The 20464-nt window shown below is 43.9% G+C and overlaps 1 non-coding gene across 1 annotated transcript; it reads left to right on the top strand.

The window, feature by feature from the left end:
- The first annotated feature begins 2982 nt into the window (after nucleotides 1-2982).
- Nucleotides 2983-3058, top strand: trnaa-ugc. Its single transcript has one exon. It is a non-coding gene; the product is annotated as a tRNA-Ala (tRNA).
- Nucleotides 3059-20464: the final 17406 nt, after the last annotated feature.

Genomic DNA, 20464 nt, shown 5'->3' with positions numbered 1-20464 from the left:
ACTGCTCTTTGGAGGAGAAGCAGGAGAGTAACACGCAGACAGTCTGTCAAAGTCCACATCATTTCTGAAAGAGAGGATTAAATACTGTTAAAAATCATAAAGATCCTGAGCTCTAGACCCTCAATGTGATTCAAAGCAGGCGATATTATGGATCATTTATTTGATTTAACCTTTATTTAACTAGGCAAGTCAGTTAAGAACAAATTCTTGTTTACATTGACGGCCTACCAAAAGGCAAAAGTCCTCCTGCGGGGACGGGGGCTGGGATTAAAAATGAAAATAAATAAAATAAAAATATAGGACAAAACACACATCTCAACAAGAGAGACACCACAACATAAAGAGAGACACCACACCACTACATAAAGAGAGACACCACAACACTACATAAAGAGAGACAACACTACATAAAGAGAGACAACACTACATAAAGAGAGACACCACAACACTACATAAAGAGAGACACCACACCACTACATAAAGAGAGACACCACAACACTACATAAAGAGAGACACCACAACACTACATAAAGAGAGACACCACAACACTACATAAAGACAGACACCACAACACTACATAAAGAGAGACACCACAACACTACATAAAGAGAGACAACACAACACTACATAAAGATAGACACCACAACACTACATAAAGAGAGACACCACTACATAAAGAGAGACACCACTACATAAAGAGAGACACCACAACACTACATAAAGAGAGACACCACAACACTACATAAAGAGAGACAACACTACATAAAGAGAGACACCACAACACTACATACAGCGAGACACCACAACACTACATAAAGAGAGACACCACAACACTACATAAAGAGAGACAACACTACATAGAGATACCACAACACTACATAAAGATAGACACCACAACACTACATAAAGAGAGACACCACAACACTACATAGAGACTCCACAACACTACATAAAGAGAGACACCACAACACTACATAAAGAGAGGCACCACAACACTACATAGAGACACCACAACACTACATAAAGAGAGACAACACTACATAAAGAGAGACACCACAACACTACATAAAGAGAGACACCACACCACTACATAACGAGAGACACCACAACACTACATAAAGAGAGACAACACTACACAGAGAGACACCACAACACTACATAAAGAGAGAGACACCACAACACTACATAAAGAGAGACACCACACCACTACATAAAGAGAGACACCACAACACTACATAGAAAGACACCACAACACTACATAAAGAGAGAGAGACACCACAACACTACATAAAGAGAGACACCACAACACTACATAAAGAGAGACACCACAACACTACATAAAGAGAGACACCACAACACTACATAAAGATAGACACCACAACACTACATAAAGAGAGACACCACAACACTACATAAAGAGAGACACCACTACACTACATACAGAGAGACACCACAACACTACATAAAGAGAGACACCACAACACTACATAAAGAGAGACACCACAACACTACATAAAGATAGACACCACAACACTACATAAAGAGAGACACCACAACACTACATAAAGAGAGACACCACAACACTACATAAAGAGAGACACCACAACACTACATAAAGAGAGACAACACTACATAGAGACACCACAACACTACATAAAGAGAGACACCACAACACTACATAAAGAGAGACACCACAACACTACATACAGAGAGACACCACAACACTACATAAAGAGAGACACCACAACACTACATAAAGAGAGACACCACAACACTACATAAAGAGAGACACCACAACACTACATAAAGAGAGACAACACAACACTACATAAAGAGAGACACCACAACACTACATACAGAGAGACACCACAACACTACATACAGAGAGACACCACAACACTACATAAAGAGAGACACCACAACACTACATAAAGAGAGACACCACAACACTACATAAAGAGAGACACCACAACACTACATAAAGAGAGACAACACAACACTACATAAAGATAGACACCACAACACTACATAAAGAGAGACACCACTACATAAAGAGAGACACCACAACACTACATAAAGAGAGACACCACAACACTACATAAAGAGAGACACCACAACACTACATAAAGAGAGACAACACAACACTACATAAAGATAGACACCACAACACTACATAAAGAGAGACACCACTACATAAAGAGAGACACCACAACACTACATACAGCGAGACACCACAACACTACATAAAGAGAGACAACACTACATAAAGAGAGACAACACTACATAGAGATACCACAACACTACATAAAGATAGACACCACAACACTACACAAAGAGAGACACCACAACACTACATAAAGAGAGAAAACACACCACTACATAAAGAGAGACACCACAACACTACATAAAGAGAGACACCAAAACACTACATAGAGACACCACAACACTACATAAAGAGAGACACCACAACACTACATAGAGACAACACAACACTACATAAAGAGAGACACCATAACACAACATAAAGAGAGACACCACAACACTACATAGAGACACCACAACACTACATAAAGAGAGACACCACAACACTACATAAAGAGAGACACCACAACACTACATAGAGACACCACAACACTACATAAAGAGAGACACCACAACACTACATAAAGAGAGACAACACAACACTACATAAAGATAGACACCACAACACTACATACAGAGAGACACCACAACACTACATAAAGAGAGACACCACAACACTACATAAAGATAGACACCACAACACTACATAAAGAGAGACACCACAACACTACATAAAGAGAGACAACACACCACTACATAAAGAGAGACACCACAACACTACATAAAGAGAGACACCACTACATAAAGAGAGACACCACAACACTACATACAGCGAGCCACCACAACACTACATAAAGAGAGACAACACTACATAGAGATACCACAACACTACATAAATAGGGCCCCGTGTGGCTCAGTTGGTAGAGCATGGCGCTTGCAACGCCAGGGTTGTGGGTTCGATTCCCACGGGGGGCCAGTACAAAAAAAAAAGTATGAATGTATGTACTTGTAAGTCGCTCTGGATAAGAGCGTCTGCTAAATGACTTAAATGTAAATGTAAATGTACATAAAGATAGACACCACAACACTACACAAAGAGAGACACCACAACACTACATAAAGAGAGACAACACACCACTACATAAAGAGAGACACCACAACACTACATAAAGAGAGACACCAAAACACTACATAGAGACCCCACAACACTACATAAAGAGAGACACCACAACACTACATAGAGACAACACAACACTACATAAAGAGAGACACCACAACACAACATAAAGAGAGACACCACAACACTACATAGAGACACCACAACACTACATAAAGAGAGACACCACAACACTACATAAAGAGAGACACCACAACACTACATAGAGACACCACAACACTACATAAAGAGAGACACCACAACACTACATAAAGAGAGACAACACAACACTACATAAAGATAGACACCACAACACTACATACAGAGAGACACCACAACACTACATAAAGATAGACACCACAACACTACATAAAGAGAGACACCACAACACTACATAAAGAGAGACAACACACCACTACATAAAGAGAGACACCACAACACTACATAAAGAGAGACAACACTACATAGAGACACCACAACACTACATAAAGAGAGACACCACAACACTACATAAAGAGAGACACCACAACACTACATAGAGACACCACAACACTACATAAAGAGAGACACCACAACACTACATAAAGAGAGGCACCACAACACTACATAGAGACACCACAACACTACATAAAGAGAGACAACACACCACTACATAAAGAGAGACACCACACCACTACATAAAGAGAGACACCACAACACTACATAAAGAGAGACACCACAACACTACATAAAGAGAGACAACACTACATAAAGAGAGACACCACACCACTACATAAAGAGAGACACCACACCACTACATAAAGAGAGACACCACAACACTACATAAAGAGAGACACCACAACACTACATAGAGAGACAACACACCACTACATAAAGAGAGACACCACACCACTACATAAAGAGAGACAACACACCACTACATAAAGAGAGGCACCACACCACTACATAAAGAGAGACAACACTACATAAAGAGAGACACCACAACACTACATAAAGAGAGACTCCACAACACTACATAAAGAGAGACACCACAACACTACATAAAGAGAGACAACACTACATAAAGAGAGACACCACAACACTACATAAAGAGAGACCTAAGACAACAACACAACATGGCAGCAGCACAAAACATGGTACAAACATTATTGGGCACAGACAACAGCACAAAGGGCAAGAAGGTAGAGACAACAATACATCACACGAAGCAGCCACAACTGTCAGTAAGTGTCCATGATTGAGTCTTTGAATGAAGAGATGGGGATAAAACTGTCCAGTTTGAGTGTTTTGTTGCAGCTCGTTCCAGTCGCTAGCTGCAGAGAACTGAAAAGAGGAGCGACCCAGGGATGTGTGTGCTTTGTGGACCTTTAACAGAATGTGACTGTCAGAACGGGTGTTGTATGTGGAGGATGAGGGCTGCAGTAGGTATCTCAGATAGAGGGGAGTGAGGCCTAAGAGGGTTTTATAATTAAACATCAAGCAGTGGATCTTGCGATGGGTATACAGAGATGACCAGTTTACAGAGGAGTATATCATATGGTATGGTATGGATTTACTATTTAATCACCTGAGACTAAAGACAGAAGACTACACAAGACAGACTTCCTTAAATATGTAAAAATGTGTCCTTTTATCAAGGTAAGGTAAATTGTAAAGGGAACCATAGGTACTTGAAACTTTAGCCTGTCTGGTTCATACACACAGTTATTGCCAACCATCAACATTGACTTGAATATTAATTGTTGGGATTTATTAGTTTAAAGCATTTCTCCCATTAACTCCATTGTCCCTGGCAGCTTTAAATATACATACAAATAATACTTACAATTAGATACATGCAGATCCCAATTGAGAAGGGTTTGGCTTCAAGCTTGCTCATCTGGGTCATATTTAAATGTAGGTATCTCTGTCCTTGAGCTGTTCGTGTCTATTAATGTTCTATATTATGTAATGTTCCATGTTCTGTGTGTACCCCATGAAGAGTAGCTGCTTCTTTCACAACAGCAAAATAAAATACCACAAATAATTTAAGACTGGAGAGAAAATAAATCTGGTGTGTCTACTGCAAGGCAGGGAAGTAGCTTTCAACATAACTTGATATACTTGTTATTCTTGTATGAGATGGAATCCAAACTTTAATCAGCTTGAGGTGACTTATGAGGAAGTAGGAGGCAGAGCTTCTGGAAACAAAACTCTGACAAACTGGCTACACAAGATGACGCACATATCTCTCCTCACCAGCCTCCCAGGAGGCTGGTGAGGAGAGGACGGCTCATAATAATGTCTGGAATGGAGTAATGGAATGGTAGGCTATCTTAAACATGGAAACCATGTGTTTGATATGTTTGATACCATTCCTTTTATTCCATTCCAGCCATTACCATGGCAAGAAGCCTCCAGTGATGATCCATGGCAAGAAGCCTCCAGTGATGATCCATGGCAAGAAGCCTCCAGTGACGATCCATGGCAAGAAGCCTCCAGTGACGATCCATGGCAAGAAGCCTCCAGTGACGATCCATGGCAAGAAGCCTCCAGTGATGATCCATGGCAAGAAGCCTCCAGTGACGATCCATGGCAAGAAGCCTCCAGTGATGATCCATGGCAAGAAGCCTCCAGTGATGATCCATGGCAAGAAGCCTCCAGTGATGATCCATGGCAAGAAGCCTCCAGTGATGATCCATGGCAAGAAGCCTCCAGTGATGATCCCTGGCAAGAAGCCTCCAGTGATGATCCATGGCAAGAAGCCTCCAGTGATGATCCATGGCAAGAAGCCTCCAGTGATGATCCATGGCAAGAAGCCTCCAGTGATGATCCATGGCAAGAAGCCTCCAGTGATGATCCATGGCAAGAAGCCTCCAGTGATGATCCATGGCAAGAAGCCTCCAGTGATGATTCATGGCAAGAAGCCTCCAGTGATGGTCCATGGCAAGAAGCCTCCAGTGATGATCCATGGCAAGAAGCCTCCAGTGATGATCCATGGCAAGAAGCCTCCAGTGATGATCCATGGCAAGAAGCCTCCAGTGACGATCCATGGCAAGAAGCCTCCAGTGATGATCCATGGCAAGAAGCCTCCAGTGACGATCCATGGCAAGAAGCCTCCAGTGATGATCCATGGCAAGAAGCCTCCAGTGACGATCCATGGCAAGAAGCCTCCAGTGATGATCCATGGCAAGAAGCCTCCAGTGATGATCGTTTGTCGTTTTGTTGTTTTTGTTCGAGTGTTCATATTTATTAAAAGTATTATGAATACTTACCACGCTGCACTTTGGTCCTCTTCTCCTTCTCCCGACGACAATCGTTACAAATGTCTACACTTATTTATTCAGCAACAATGTTTTAGATTGCAACAGAAAGTAATTGATATATTTTAATAACAACTGTTAAGAACCTGTAATAATGCTGATGGACCAATAAAAGTCCTGTCTTCCCTATGCTGTGGAATCATCCACTTCCCTCAGCCTGTTGTTTTTTCACTTTCACAGGATTCTTTTCTTACTGTCCTTTTAGTTTTTAAGGAAGTGATTCCCAAACCTTCCATAACAAAGCCATCACCTACAGAGAGATGAACCTGGAGAAGAGTCCCCTAAGCAAGCTGGTCCTGGGACTCTGTTCACAAACACAAACACACCCCACAGAGCCACAGGACAGCAACACAACTAGACCCAACCAAATCATGAGAAAACTCAAACTTGACACATTGGAAAGAATTAACAATACAACAGAGCAAACTAGAATGCTATTTGGCTCTAAACAGAGAGTACACAGTGGCAGAATACCTGACCACTCTGATTGACCCAAAATTACGGAAAGCTTTGACTATGTATAGATTCAGTGAGCATAGCCTTGCTATTGAGAAAGGCCGCCGTAGGCAGACCTGGCTCTCAAGAGAAGACAGGCTATGTGCACACTGCCCACAAAATGAGGTGGAAACTGAGCTGCACTTCCTAACCTCCTTCCAAATGTATGACCATATTAGAGACAAATACTTCCCTCAGAATACAAACCCACAAAGAATTTGAAAATAAATACAATTTTGATATACTATTGTGGTAAACCATGGGGTGTTGGGTTGAGCGTGCAGAGATGAACACAGAGACGGGGAGGTTCTAGTCAGCAAACGTGACTTTACTAGGCAATAAAATAACCATAACAACGACATCAGGTCGGTTTGGCTCGGTTGTTCTTCTCAGCTTCTCTCTGTTCTTTATCACCGTGTGCCACAGTGCTCCTTTTATGTGGCCTCCACGGCTGGTTGGCACTTTCCTCTAATTACCTGTACTGCTCTGTGTCGGTCTCTCTCTGTTCTTTATCACCGTGTGCCACAGTGCTCCTTTTATGTGGCCTCCACGGCTGGTTGGCACTTTCCTCTAATTACCTGTACTGCTCTGTGTTGGTCTCTCTGTTCTTTATCACCGTGTGCCACAGTGCTCCTTTTATGTGGCCTCCACGGCTGGTTGGCACTTTCCTCTAATTACCTGTACTGCTCTGTGTCGGTCTCTCTGTTCTTTATCACCGTGTGCCACAGTGCTCCTTTTATGTGGCCTCCACGGCTGGTTGGCACTTTCCTCTAATTACCTGTACTGCTCTGTGTTGGTCTCTCTGTTCTTTATCACCGTGTGCCACAGTGCTCCTTTTATGTGGCCTCCACGGCTGCTTGGCACTTTCCCCTAATTACCTGTACTGCTCTGTGTCGGTCTCTCTCTGTTCTTTATCACCGTGTGCCACAGTGCTCCTTTTATGTGGCCTCCACGACTGGTTGGCACTTTCCCCTAATTACCTGTACTGCTCTGTGTCGGTCTCTCTCTGTTCTTTATCACCGTGTGCCACAGTGCTCCTTTTATGTGGCCTCCACGACTGGTTGGCACTTTCCTCTAATTACCTGTACTTGGAGACATCCGTGTCGGGGTGCCCAGCCCGTGTACTCCCGGCAGAGGGAGCCAACGTCACAGCACGTACCTCCCCTCTATTACCAAACCCCGGGGTAGACCTCCCGGGATACCACACTATCTACTGGGTGAAATACCACAATGTGCCATCACATCAGCGAGATTTGTGACCTGTTGCCACAAGGGCAACCAATGAAGAACAAACACCATTGTAAATACGACACATATGTATGTTTATTTATTTTCCCTTTTGTACTTTAACTATTTGCACATCGTTACAACACGGTATATAGCCATAATATGACATTTGAAATGTCTCTATTCCTTAGGAACTTTTGTTTATTATCTATTTTACTTGCATGCCGATACAGCCCTTTGAATCGAATTGAGAGAGAGAGAGAGAGAGAGAGAGAGAGAGGGAGGGAGTGAGGGAGGGAAAGCGGGAGAGGGAGGGAGGGAGGGAGGGGAAGAGAGAGAGGGAGAGAGAGAGAGAGAGAGAGAGAGAGAGAGAGAGAGGGAGGGAGTGAGGGAGGGAAAGCGGGAGAGGGAGGGAGGGAGGGAGGGAGGGAGGGAGGGAGGGAGGGAGGGAGGGAGGGAGGGAGGGAGGGGAAGAGAGAGAGGGAGAGAGAGAGAGAGAGAGAGAGAGAGAGAAAGAGAGAGAGAGAGAGAGAGGGAGGGAGTGAGGGAGGGAAAGCGGGAGAGGGAGGGAGGGAGGGAGGGGAAGAGAGAGAGGGAGAGAGAGAGAGAGAGAGAGAGAGAGAGAGAGAGAGAGAGAGAGAGAGAGAGAGAGAGAGAGAGAGAGAGAGAGAGAGAGAGAGAGAGAGAGAGAGAGAGAGAGAACAAACTCCCTGTCTGCTGCCAGAAGAGAGAAAGGGGAGTTGTACGGACATGCTCTATCACTCACATTGTGCTCTTAACTACAGGTCGACCAGGGGAGACTTTAAAATACACACACACACACACACACACACACACACACACACACACACACACACACACACACACACACACACACACACACACACACACACACACACACACACACACACACACACACACACACACACACACACACATGCTTCACATCCGGAAACCAAACACACTGCTGCCACGCCGTGTGCGTGTTACATCATGCCTGTTCACCTTGACCCTGGATTCAGTCCAGTTTATTCTCAACATAATCACAGCCCACACAGAGTCCTATGCCCCACCCTCTACCCTGCCCATGATCTTGACAAAACCACACACACTCAGTAATGATGGTCACATTTAATAACACAAACACCCCTGTGGTTTAATGAATAAGGAAAGGAATAGAAGACGCTCAACCAACGTGAGACGAGGTGCAACCAAAAATCATAAGAACATTTGGAAGGAATAGGAAGGCATCAATAGGAATATTAAATGGATAGAAAAATACAGAACGAATGTTATGAGAAATGGACTGGACTGGTGTATCTGAAAAGACCAATGAACTGAGTCCAGATCAGTTATTTCCTCAAGGAAGTAGAAGCTGTCCCTAACCACTGGTTTAGGTTCAGAGCTGTCCCTAACCACTGATCTAGGGTCAGATCTGACCCTAACCACTGATCTAGGGTCAGAGCTGTCCCTAACCACTGATCTAGGGTCAGAGCTGTCCCTAACCACTGATCTAGGGTCAGAGCTGTCCCTAACCACTGATCTAGGGTCAGAGCTGTCCCTGACCACTGATCTAGGGTCAGAGCTGCCGCTAACCACTGATCTAGGGTCAGCGCTGTCCCTAACCACTGATCTAGGGTCAGATCTGTCCCTAACCACTGATCTAGGGTCAGATCTGACCCTAACCACTGATCTAGGGTCAGAGCTGTCCCTAACCGCTGATCTAGGGTCAGATCTGTCCCTAACCACTGATCTAGGGTCAGAGCTGTCCCTAACCACTGATCTAGGGTCAGGTCTACAGTATTTCATCCCTCTAATGGTTAGGACTGTGGAGTGAAATAATCTGGACCTAGATCTATGATTAGGGGTGACTTCTACCACTGCAGTAAAACCCTATCAGGCCTGATCTGGCAAAGCTTCTCATTAAAACTGATTTCAGACAACAGAACTATAAATCTCATAAGAGCTCCAGCTTGCCTGACCTCACTTCACAGGCAAAAAACTGATCCAAGTCTTACTGGCTTCAGCTGCATTCACTTACTACTGTGAGAAGGGCTTCTCTGCATATCTCTATATCTCTGATATCTCTTGGCCTATATCTCTATATCTCTAGGCATATATCTCTATATCTCTGATATCTCTTGGCCTATATCTCTATATCTCTAGGCCTATATCTCTATATCTCTATATCTCTAGGCCTATATCTCTATATCTCTGATATCTGTTGGCCTATATCTCTGATATCTCTAGGCCTATATCTCTAGGCCCATATCTCTATATCTCTGATATCTCTAGGCCCATATCTCTATATCTGTGATATCTCTAGGCCCATATCTCTATATCTCTGATATCTCTAGGCCCATATCTCTATATCTCTGATATCTCTAGGCCTATATCTCTATATCTCTGATATATCTAGGCCCATATCTCTATATCTCTGATATCTCTAGGCCCATATCTCTATATCTCTGATATCTCTTGGCCCATATCTCTATATCTCTGATATCTCTAGGCCCATATCTCTATATCTCTGATATCTCTTGGCCCATATCTCTATATCTCTGATATCTGTCTTCGTGATATCCTAATGTTTGATTATGATGTTGGGTATGACACTGGGTGGACAATAACGTGTCCATTTCTATTATCAGTTTATATTATATTCTGTGGAAAGTAGAGAGAGCTTGTCTGGTAACCATGGCTACACCACAACTGCTGCATCAGTGTTTTCTATTACAGTACTGACCTCTACTGTGATAACACCCCATACATGAGAGAGAGAGAGAGAGAGACAGAGAGACAGAGAGAGAGAGAGAGAGAGAGAGAGAGAGAGACAGAGAGACAGAGAGACAGAGAGAGAGAGAGAGAGAGAGAGAGAGAGAGACAGAGAGAGAGAGAGAGAGAGAGAGAGAGAGAGAGAGAGAGAGAGAGAGAGAGAGAGAGAGCAGAGAGAGAGAGAGACAGAGAGACAGAGAGAGAGAGAGAGAGAGAGAGAGAGAGAGACAGAGAGAGAGAGACAGAGAGAGAGAGAGAGAGAGAGAGAGAGAGAGAGAGAGAGAGAGAGAGAGAGAGAGAGATGGAAACTGTTCTCATGATCTGTTCTCCATTCTTCTCTCTCTTTCTTTCTTTCTTTCTCTCTCTGTCTTCTCAGGGAGTGGAAACTCATGACTCATTCATTTCCCCTCTGGCCAGAGTTCCACAGAGGTCCGCTACGGCAACCAGATCCAACGCTACACACACAAACACACACACACATTATGAAAGTGAGATCCAACCCCCCCCCCCTCCACACACTATGGCAGTGAGAACCAACACTCCACTCTGCCACAGTTAACCCAGAGAGGAATGTAGTCACTCATGACATCATCCTGCAGGCATGTGCAAACAATCACAGAAACTGGATCTAATTAGAGGACGTCTCTCACACACACACACACACACACACACACACACACACACACACACACACACACACACACACACAGTACACCCACACACTCCTGTAGAATCCTTCCAACTACACTGAACAAAAATATTAAGGCAACATGTAAAGTGTTGGTCCCATGTTTCATGAGCTAAAATAAAAGATCCCAGAAATGTTCCATACACACAAAAAGCTTATTTTTTTGCAGTCAGCATGCCAATTGCACGCTCCCTAAAAACTTGATACATCTGTTGCATTGTGTTAGGTGACAAAATTGCACATTTTAGAGTGGCCTTTTATTGTCCCCCAGCACAAGGTGCACCTGTGTATTTTTTCTTTTTTCTTTATTTAACTAGGCAAGTCAGTTAAGCACAAATTCTTATTTACAACGACGGCCTACCGGGGAACGGTGGGTTAACTGCCTTGTTCAGGGGCAGAACGACAGGATTTTTACCTTGTCAGCTCAGGGATTCGATCCAGCAACCTTTCGGTTATTGGCCCAACGGTCTAACCACTAGGCTACCTGTCACCCCAGACAGCGTGTATGGCGTTGTGTTGGCGAGCGGTTTGCTGATGTCAATGTTATGAACAGTGTCCCATGGTGGTGGTCGGGTTATGGTCGGGTTATGGTATGGGCAGGCATAAGCTACAAACAAATTTGCCTTTTATTGATGGTAATTTGAATGCACAGAAATAACCTTAAACAGATCCTGAGGCCCGTTGTCATGCCATTCATTCGCCGCCATCACCTCATGTTTCAGCTTGATAATGCATGGCGGAAAGATCTGTACACAATTCCTGGAAGCTGAAAATGTCCCAGTTCTTCCATGGCCTGCATACTGACCAGACATGTCACCCATTGAGCATGTTTGGGATGGATTGATGTGTACGACAGCGTGTTCCAGTTCCCACCAATATCCAGCAACTTCACACAGCCATTGAAGAGGAGTGGGTCAACGTTCCACAGGCCACAATCAACAGCCTGATCAACTCAATGTGAAGGAGATGTGTTACGCTGCATGAGACAAATGCAACATATACTTTTTTTAAAGGTATCTATGACCAACATATGCATATATGTATTCCCAGTCATGTGAAAGCCATAGATTAGATTAGAGCCTAATGCATTTTTTCAATTGACTGATTTCCTTACATGAAATGTAACAGAGAAAATCTTTGAAAATACTTCATGTTGCGTTTATATTTTTGTTCAGTGTATATAACGACCTGCCCGTATCACTATCGCTATGGGAATGCCCTTTGAACCCAAGGTGAGTTCAAAAGGTAATCACACAACTGTGATCTGGCTTCATTTCCACTTGAATAGAGTACAGTACAACTCTGTACTTGTTGAACAGCCAGTGTGATGTCCTGCGTTGTTTTTGGACCTGATAAATGCATCATGTTGAGACTGATGGCTCTTCTTGGAACAATGACATTGACTACACCATAAGTTCACCTTGGGGAACAATACAAAGTTACTGAATTCAGTACAACTATAACATAGTGCACGTGAACTACATGGATCAAAAGTGAAGACAACAGAGAGGGACAGCGTATGTAAAAACATTTATTGGTTGAGGACGTATTATAGTTGACATGGCCTTTTTTACCAGGCTTGGTGGTTAATATGAACAGTACAGCTTCCTACTTCCTCTTCTCTTCAGTCCAGACATGGAGCTTCATCATACAACAAAAAAAATCCCTCCGCATCAGGGGCTTTACATTTACTTGATACACACAGGAGTGTGTGTGTGTGTGTGTGTGTATGTGTGTGTGTGACGGTGTGGAATGTATGTGTGTGTGTGTGTGTGTGACGGTGTGGAATGTGTGTGTGTGTGTGTGTGACGGTGTGGAATGTGTGTGTGTGTGTGTGTGTGTGTGACGGTGTGGAATGTGTGTGTGTGTGTGTGTGTGTGTGAGACGGTGTGGAATGTATGTGAGGGTAAACATTTTGAGATGGTCAACTATAACAATATACATGATTAAGATCAGAGTATGGGACAGAGCAGAGCACAGAGCCAGGTTACTATCGCCTGGGTTACACCCGATGGGCCCTGGTCAACAGGAAGTACACCATATAAGGAACAGGGAACCATTTGGGATTCAGACATTATAGTATAGCAGACAGCATCACTCCAAATAACCTTAGTCAACCAATCACATCGCTCTATCCCACCCACAGAATCAAGGCTGGCTGGCTGACTGGCTGGTTCACCAGATATGATTATGAAATGAAACATGACCACAGTATTGGTCCAGACAAACCACATGATCACAACATGATGACTTCCTACACCAGATTAGTACATTAACACATAGGACCAGTTTCCTGGACACAGACAGCAGTTTTGGTCCAGGAGTAGGATTCATGTGTGTCCAGGAGGCCAGCCTGTAATTAAGCAATAAGGCCCGGAGGGGGTGTGGTATATGGCCAATATACCACGGCTAAGGGTTGTTCTTAAGCACGACACAACGCGGAGTGCCTGGACACAGCCCTTAGTCGTGGTATATTGGCCATATATCACAAACCCCCGAGGTGCCTTATTGCTATTATAAACTGGTTACCAACGTAATTACAGCAGGAAAAATACATGTTTTGTCATACCCGTGGTATACGGTCTTATATAACACAGCTGTCAGCCAATCAGCATTCAGGGCTTGAACCACCCAGTTTGTAATTCTCTATAAATGGTGAGTGTCAACATCAGGCTGTATTTAGTCTGTTTTACAGTAGGCTAGTGTTCTCAGGAGAATCCAGCTGAGTTTAACACAGCATGCTTTCATCCATAATGAGTAGCATGCCAGGGCTAGGAGCCTGTTCCAGACCACTGTGTGGTGTGGAGCTCTCTCCTGCGTCTCTCTCATTGTCATGGCATTCCTTCACACAGACACTGCTCCACTGACGGCCATCTTTGCTTGTTCCATCACCGTTAGCAACAACAGCCCAGCAGAGAGAAGGAACACAGTGCACATCAAACGATGACGACATTGTACACGACACTGTGCACATCAAATTTAAAAAATAAGTGTAATGAACCCATATGTTGTTTTCTGTCTAATCTGGCCTACTCTCTGACAGGATATGTGTAATCTAAAGAGAATATAGTGACATGGAGTTGTATCTCCTCACAAGTCCAGTACGTATGTAAGCGCTGCATATTAGTCTTTGGCATGGTTCAGTATCGGAGAAGCCCATTGGTTGAGCTGACGTTCACGCCAGACCAATAACCAAGGACAGCAGGAGATCAGGTCAATGCTTCATCACCGTGGATTAAAAACCTCATCATATTTACTTGGTTAAATAACATCCACATACGTTTCCCAGTGACATTAAGAGGGAAATAAAATAAACACATTACATATGAGTCTGAATCGATTAAAAAAAAAAACTGTTGAGATTGAAAGAGAACCACCGTATTATTAATTGTAAGACTTGTTTAATTCTTTAAGACTTTAAATTCTTTACGACAGTATTAAGACATCTATAAACGTTCTTCAGGGCTTGAGACTTTTTCAGAGAGGCAGCTGTTCTCATACACTCCTCAGAGTACACTCCAGCTGCACCAACCCACCACATCAACCCCAGGAGGTTAACAGACAGCCCTACCAGGACAACCCACCACATCAACCCCAGGAGGTTAAACAGACAGCCCTACCAGGACAACCCACCACATCAACCCCAGGAGGTTAACAGACAGCCCTACCAGGACAACCCACCACATCAACCCCAGGAGGTTAACAGACAGCCCTACCAGGACAACCCACCACATCCACCCCAGGAGGTTAAACAGACAGCCCTACCAGGACAACCCACCACATCAACCCCAGGAGGTTAAACAGACAGCCCTACCAGGACAACCCACCACATCAACCCCAGGAGGTAAACAGACAGGCCTACCAGGACAACTCACCACATCCACCCCAGGAGGCTAAACAGACAGGCCTACCAGGACAACCCACCACATCAACCCCAGGAGGCTAAAGGCCTACCAGGTGAACCAGTCTGCTAGAGGTGACCAGTGGGTCCTGACTCTCTCTTCCCCCTGTCTAGGAAGCACCGATCTACAGATCAGAACCAAGAGATACAGCAGTCTAGCTAGGGAGGCCTGTCCCGTACCACTGTAGGGGTTGGAGGTCAGGGCCCTACACCACTGTAGGGGTAAGAGGTCAGAGGTTAGGATAGTATGTTTAAACCCATGGTTACTTGGTTAGGTTACAGTAATGTTCATGTTGCTCTAAACACAGTAAAAAAAAACAGAAAATAAATCATTCAGAGAAAAGAAAAATAGAAAGCGCCTGAAATGAACTGAAAAAAACTCAACAATAAGATGTACAGCTGTAGTTCTAACAATAGTATAATAAACAATAATAATAACAACATGTATGTATAGATATGTAGGTACTAGAGGAGAGGGTTATTCCAGTTATTTATCTTCTTCTCAGATAGATGATGTTAGCTGAGTCTCAAATGGAACCCTATTCTCTATAGTACACGATCACAGCCCCTAGGGCTCTGGTCAAAAGTAGTACACTACGTAGGGAACACGGGTGCCATTTGGGACTCAGTCCCTGTCTGGTTGAGGGCGCCTTGCTCCGGGTTTTGGCACAACGTCCACACGCACGCCACGGTGAGATGAGACCAGGGGATTGGCTGAAAATGTATTCCATACGGCGAGATGAGACGACGGGACAGGCTGGGAGACAGGACAGGCTCCGCCCCTTACTGGTCCCCTTCCACTCGCCTCTTGCGGACTGGAGAAAAGACAGGAAGAGGAAAGGAGACGAGGACAAGGAGGAATTGTACAGTGAGATAGAGGCTTGATCAAAACACAGCAGACAACATGGTGATCAAACAATCCTAAAACAGTCCCGTGCTGGTCAGAAGAGACAGAAGATAGTCCAAACCTATGATTTTAAAGTGCATACAAGCCCACGTCAGAGTAAAACTAGCCTTATGCTAACGGATAGTCAAACCAGCCTTATGCTAACGGAGAGTCAAACCAGCCTTATGCTAACACAGAGTCAAACCAGCCTTATGCTAACACAGAGTCAAACCAGCCTTATGCTAACGGATAGTCAAACCAGCCTTATGCTAACGGATAGTCAAACCAGCCTTATGCTAACGGATAGTCAAACCAGCCTTATGCTAACGGATAGTCAAACCAGCCTTATGCTAACGGATAGTCAAACCAGCCTTATGCTAACGGATAGTCAAACCAGCCTTATGCTAACGGATAGTCAAACCAGCCTTATGCTAACGGATAGTCAAACCAGCCTTATGCTAACGGATAGTCAAACCAGCCTTATGCTAACGGATAGTCAAACCAGCCTTATGCTAACGGATAGTCAAAACCAGCCTTATGCTAACGGATAGTCAAAACCAGCCTTATGCTAACGGATAGTCAAAACCAGCCTTATGCTAACGGATAGTCAAAACCAGCCTTATGCTAACGGATAGTCAAAACCAGCCTTATGCTAACGGATAGTCAAAACCAGCCTTATGCTAACGGATAGTCAAAACCAGCCTTATGCTAACGGATAGTCAAAACCAGCCTTATGCTAACGGATAGTCAAAACCAGCCTTATGCTAACGGATAGTCAAAACCAGCCTTATGCTAACGGATAGTCAAAACCAGCCTTATGCTAACGGATAGTCAAAACCAGCCTTATGCTAACGGATAGTCAAAACCAGCCTTATGCTAACGGATAGTCAAAACCAGCCTTATGCTAACGGATAGTCAAAACCAGCCTTATGCTAACGGATAGTCAAAACCAGCCTTATGCTAACGGATAGTCAAAACCAGCCTTATGCTAACGGATAGTCAAAACCAGCCTTATGCTAACGGATAGTCAAAACCAGCCTTATGCTAACGGATAGTCAAACCAGCCTTATGCTAACGGATAGTCAAACCAGCCTTATGCTAACGGATAGTCAAACCAGCCTTATGCTAACGGATAGTCAAACCAGCCTTATGCTAACGGATAGTCAAACCAGCCTTATGCTAACGGATAGTCAAACCAGCCTTATGCTAACGGATAGTCAAACAGCCTTATGCTAACGGATAGTCAAACCAGCCTTATGCTAACGGATAGTCAAAACCAGCCTTATGCTAACGGATAGTCAAAACCAGCCTTATGCTAACGGATAGTCAAAACCAGCCTTATGCTAACGGGTAGTCAAACCAGCCTTATGCTAACGGATAGTCAAAACCAGCCTTATGCTAACGGATAGTCAAAACCAGCCTTATGCTAACGGATAGTCAAACCAAACCAGCCTTATGCTAACGGATAGTCAAACCAGCCTTATGCTAACGGATAGTCAAACCAGCCTTATGCTAACGGATAGTCAAACCAGCCTTATGCTAACGGATAGTCAAACCAGCCTTATGCTAACGGATAGTCAAACCAGCCTTATGCTAATGAAGAAGGATAGAAATCACATTTAGAATGAGGTCATTCATATTAACAGAACAAGTCGAGGACCCATCGATGTGCGGTACTTCTTACTGAATTCTGATGTCCACTTTGAACATGTTAGAATAACTGTCCACGTTTACTTTTCCTCAGCCAACAAGACGAGTGACGAACAGCTAAATCACTAGCCAACAAGACGAGTAACGAACAGCTAAATCACTAGCCAACAAGACGAGTAACGAACAGCTAAATCACTAGCCAACAAGACGAGTAACGAACAGCTAAATCACTAGCCAACAAGACGAGTAACGAACAGCTAAATCACTAGCCAACAAGACGAGTAACGAACAGCTAAATCACCAGTCAACAAGACGAGTAACGAACAGCTAAATCACCAGTCAACAAGACGAGTAACGAACAGCTAAATCACTAGCCAACAAGATGAGTAACGAACAGCTAAATCACTAGCCAACAAGTCGAGTAACGAACAGCTAAATCACTAGTCAACAAGACGAGTAACGAACAGCTAAATCACCAGTCAACAAGACGAGTAACAAACAGCAAAATCACCAGTCAGCAAGACGAGTAACGAACAGCTAAATCACTAGCCAACAAGACGAGTAACGAACAGCTAAATCACTAGCCAACAAGACGAGTAACGAACAGCTAAATCACTAGCCAACAAGACGAGTAACGAACAGCTAAATCACTAGTCAACAAGACGAGTAACGAACAGCTAATCACTAGTCAACAAGACGAGTAACGAACAGCTAAATCACTAGTCAACAAGACGAGTAACGAACAGCTAAATCACTAGTCAACAAGACGAGTAACGAACAGCTAAATCACTAGCCAACAAGACGAGTAACGAACAGCTAAATCACTAGCCAACAAGACGAGTAACGAACAGCTAAATCACTAGTCAACAAGACGAGTAACGAACAGCTAAATCACTAGCCAACAAGACGAGTAACGGACAGCTAAATCACTAGCCAACAAGACGAGTAACGAACAGCTAAATCACTAGTCAACAAGACGAGTGACGAACAGCTAAATCACTAGTCAACAAGACGAGTGACGAACAGCTAAATCACTAGTCAACAAGACGAGTAACGAACAGCTAAATCACTAGCCCATGTCAATATACTATAGTAGAAAAGTTGACCTATTCTATTGGTCAGGTTGTGGAGAAATAAAGCCTATTCCAAACAGACTCTGGGACAGTTGTGGGACGATAGATCCCACATCCATACAACCAGTAAGGCCTAGGCTACATAAAACAACGTTAAAGAGCAAATGAGTCTGATGCAACAGAGCAGAACGTTCAGCTTAAAATGTTGATAAATTATTATTTCTTCACATTATAAGCGCAGCAATGCGCACAAAGCAGCAGGCCACACAAGGCAGCAGACCACACAAGGCAGCAGGCCACACAAGGCAGTAGGCCACACAAGGCAGTAGGCCTTACAAGGCAGCAGGCCACACAAGGCAGTAGGCCACACAAGGCAGCAGGCCACACAAGGCAGTAGGCCACACAAGGCAGTAGGCCTTACAAGGCAGCAGGCCACACAAGGCAGTAGGCCACACAAGGCAGCAGGCCACACAAGGCAGTAGGCCACACAAGGCAGCAGGCCACACAAGGCAGTAGGCCACACAAGGCAGTAGGCCACACAAGGCAGTAGGCCACACAAGGCTATGTGCAAATGTTTGTTCCATAATGCAATTAGCGGGAAAACACCTGTCAAAATCACACCGCACACGCAATCGGTTTCACGTGACAGAGATGAAAATATCAGTTAGAAATTTAGAAAGAGGAAAGATCTAATATGCTAATATGACTAGGATTATCAACAACTATCACGGGTCGCTAATATGACTAGGATTATCAACAACTAGCACGGGTCGCTAATATGACTAGGATTATCAACAACTATCACGGGTCGCTAATATGACTAGGATTATCAACAACTAGCACGGGTCGCTAATATGACTAGGATTATCAACAACTATCACGGGTCGCTAATATGACTAGGATTATCAACAACTATCACGGGTCGCTAATATGACTAGGATTATCAACAACTATCACGGGTCGCTAATATGACTAGGATTATCAACAACTATCACGGGTCGCTAATATGACTAGGATTATCAACAACTATCACGGGTCGCTAATATGACTAGGATTATCAACAACTATCACGGGTCGCTAATATGACTAGGATTATCAACAACTATCACGGGTCGCTAATATGACCAGGATTATCAACAACTATCACGGGTCGCTAATATGACTAGGATTATCAACAACTATCACGGGTCGCTAATATGACTAGGATTATCAACAACTATCACGGGTCG

The sequence above is a fragment of the Salvelinus namaycush genome, unplaced genomic scaffold (assembly GCF_016432855.1).
Source record: "Salvelinus namaycush isolate Seneca unplaced genomic scaffold, SaNama_1.0 Scaffold1436, whole genome shotgun sequence".
Taxonomy (NCBI): Eukaryota; Metazoa; Chordata; class Actinopteri; order Salmoniformes; family Salmonidae; genus Salvelinus; species Salvelinus namaycush.
The sequence above is the reverse complement of the archived record's forward strand: the minus strand, read 5'-3'. Positions and strand labels throughout refer to the sequence as shown.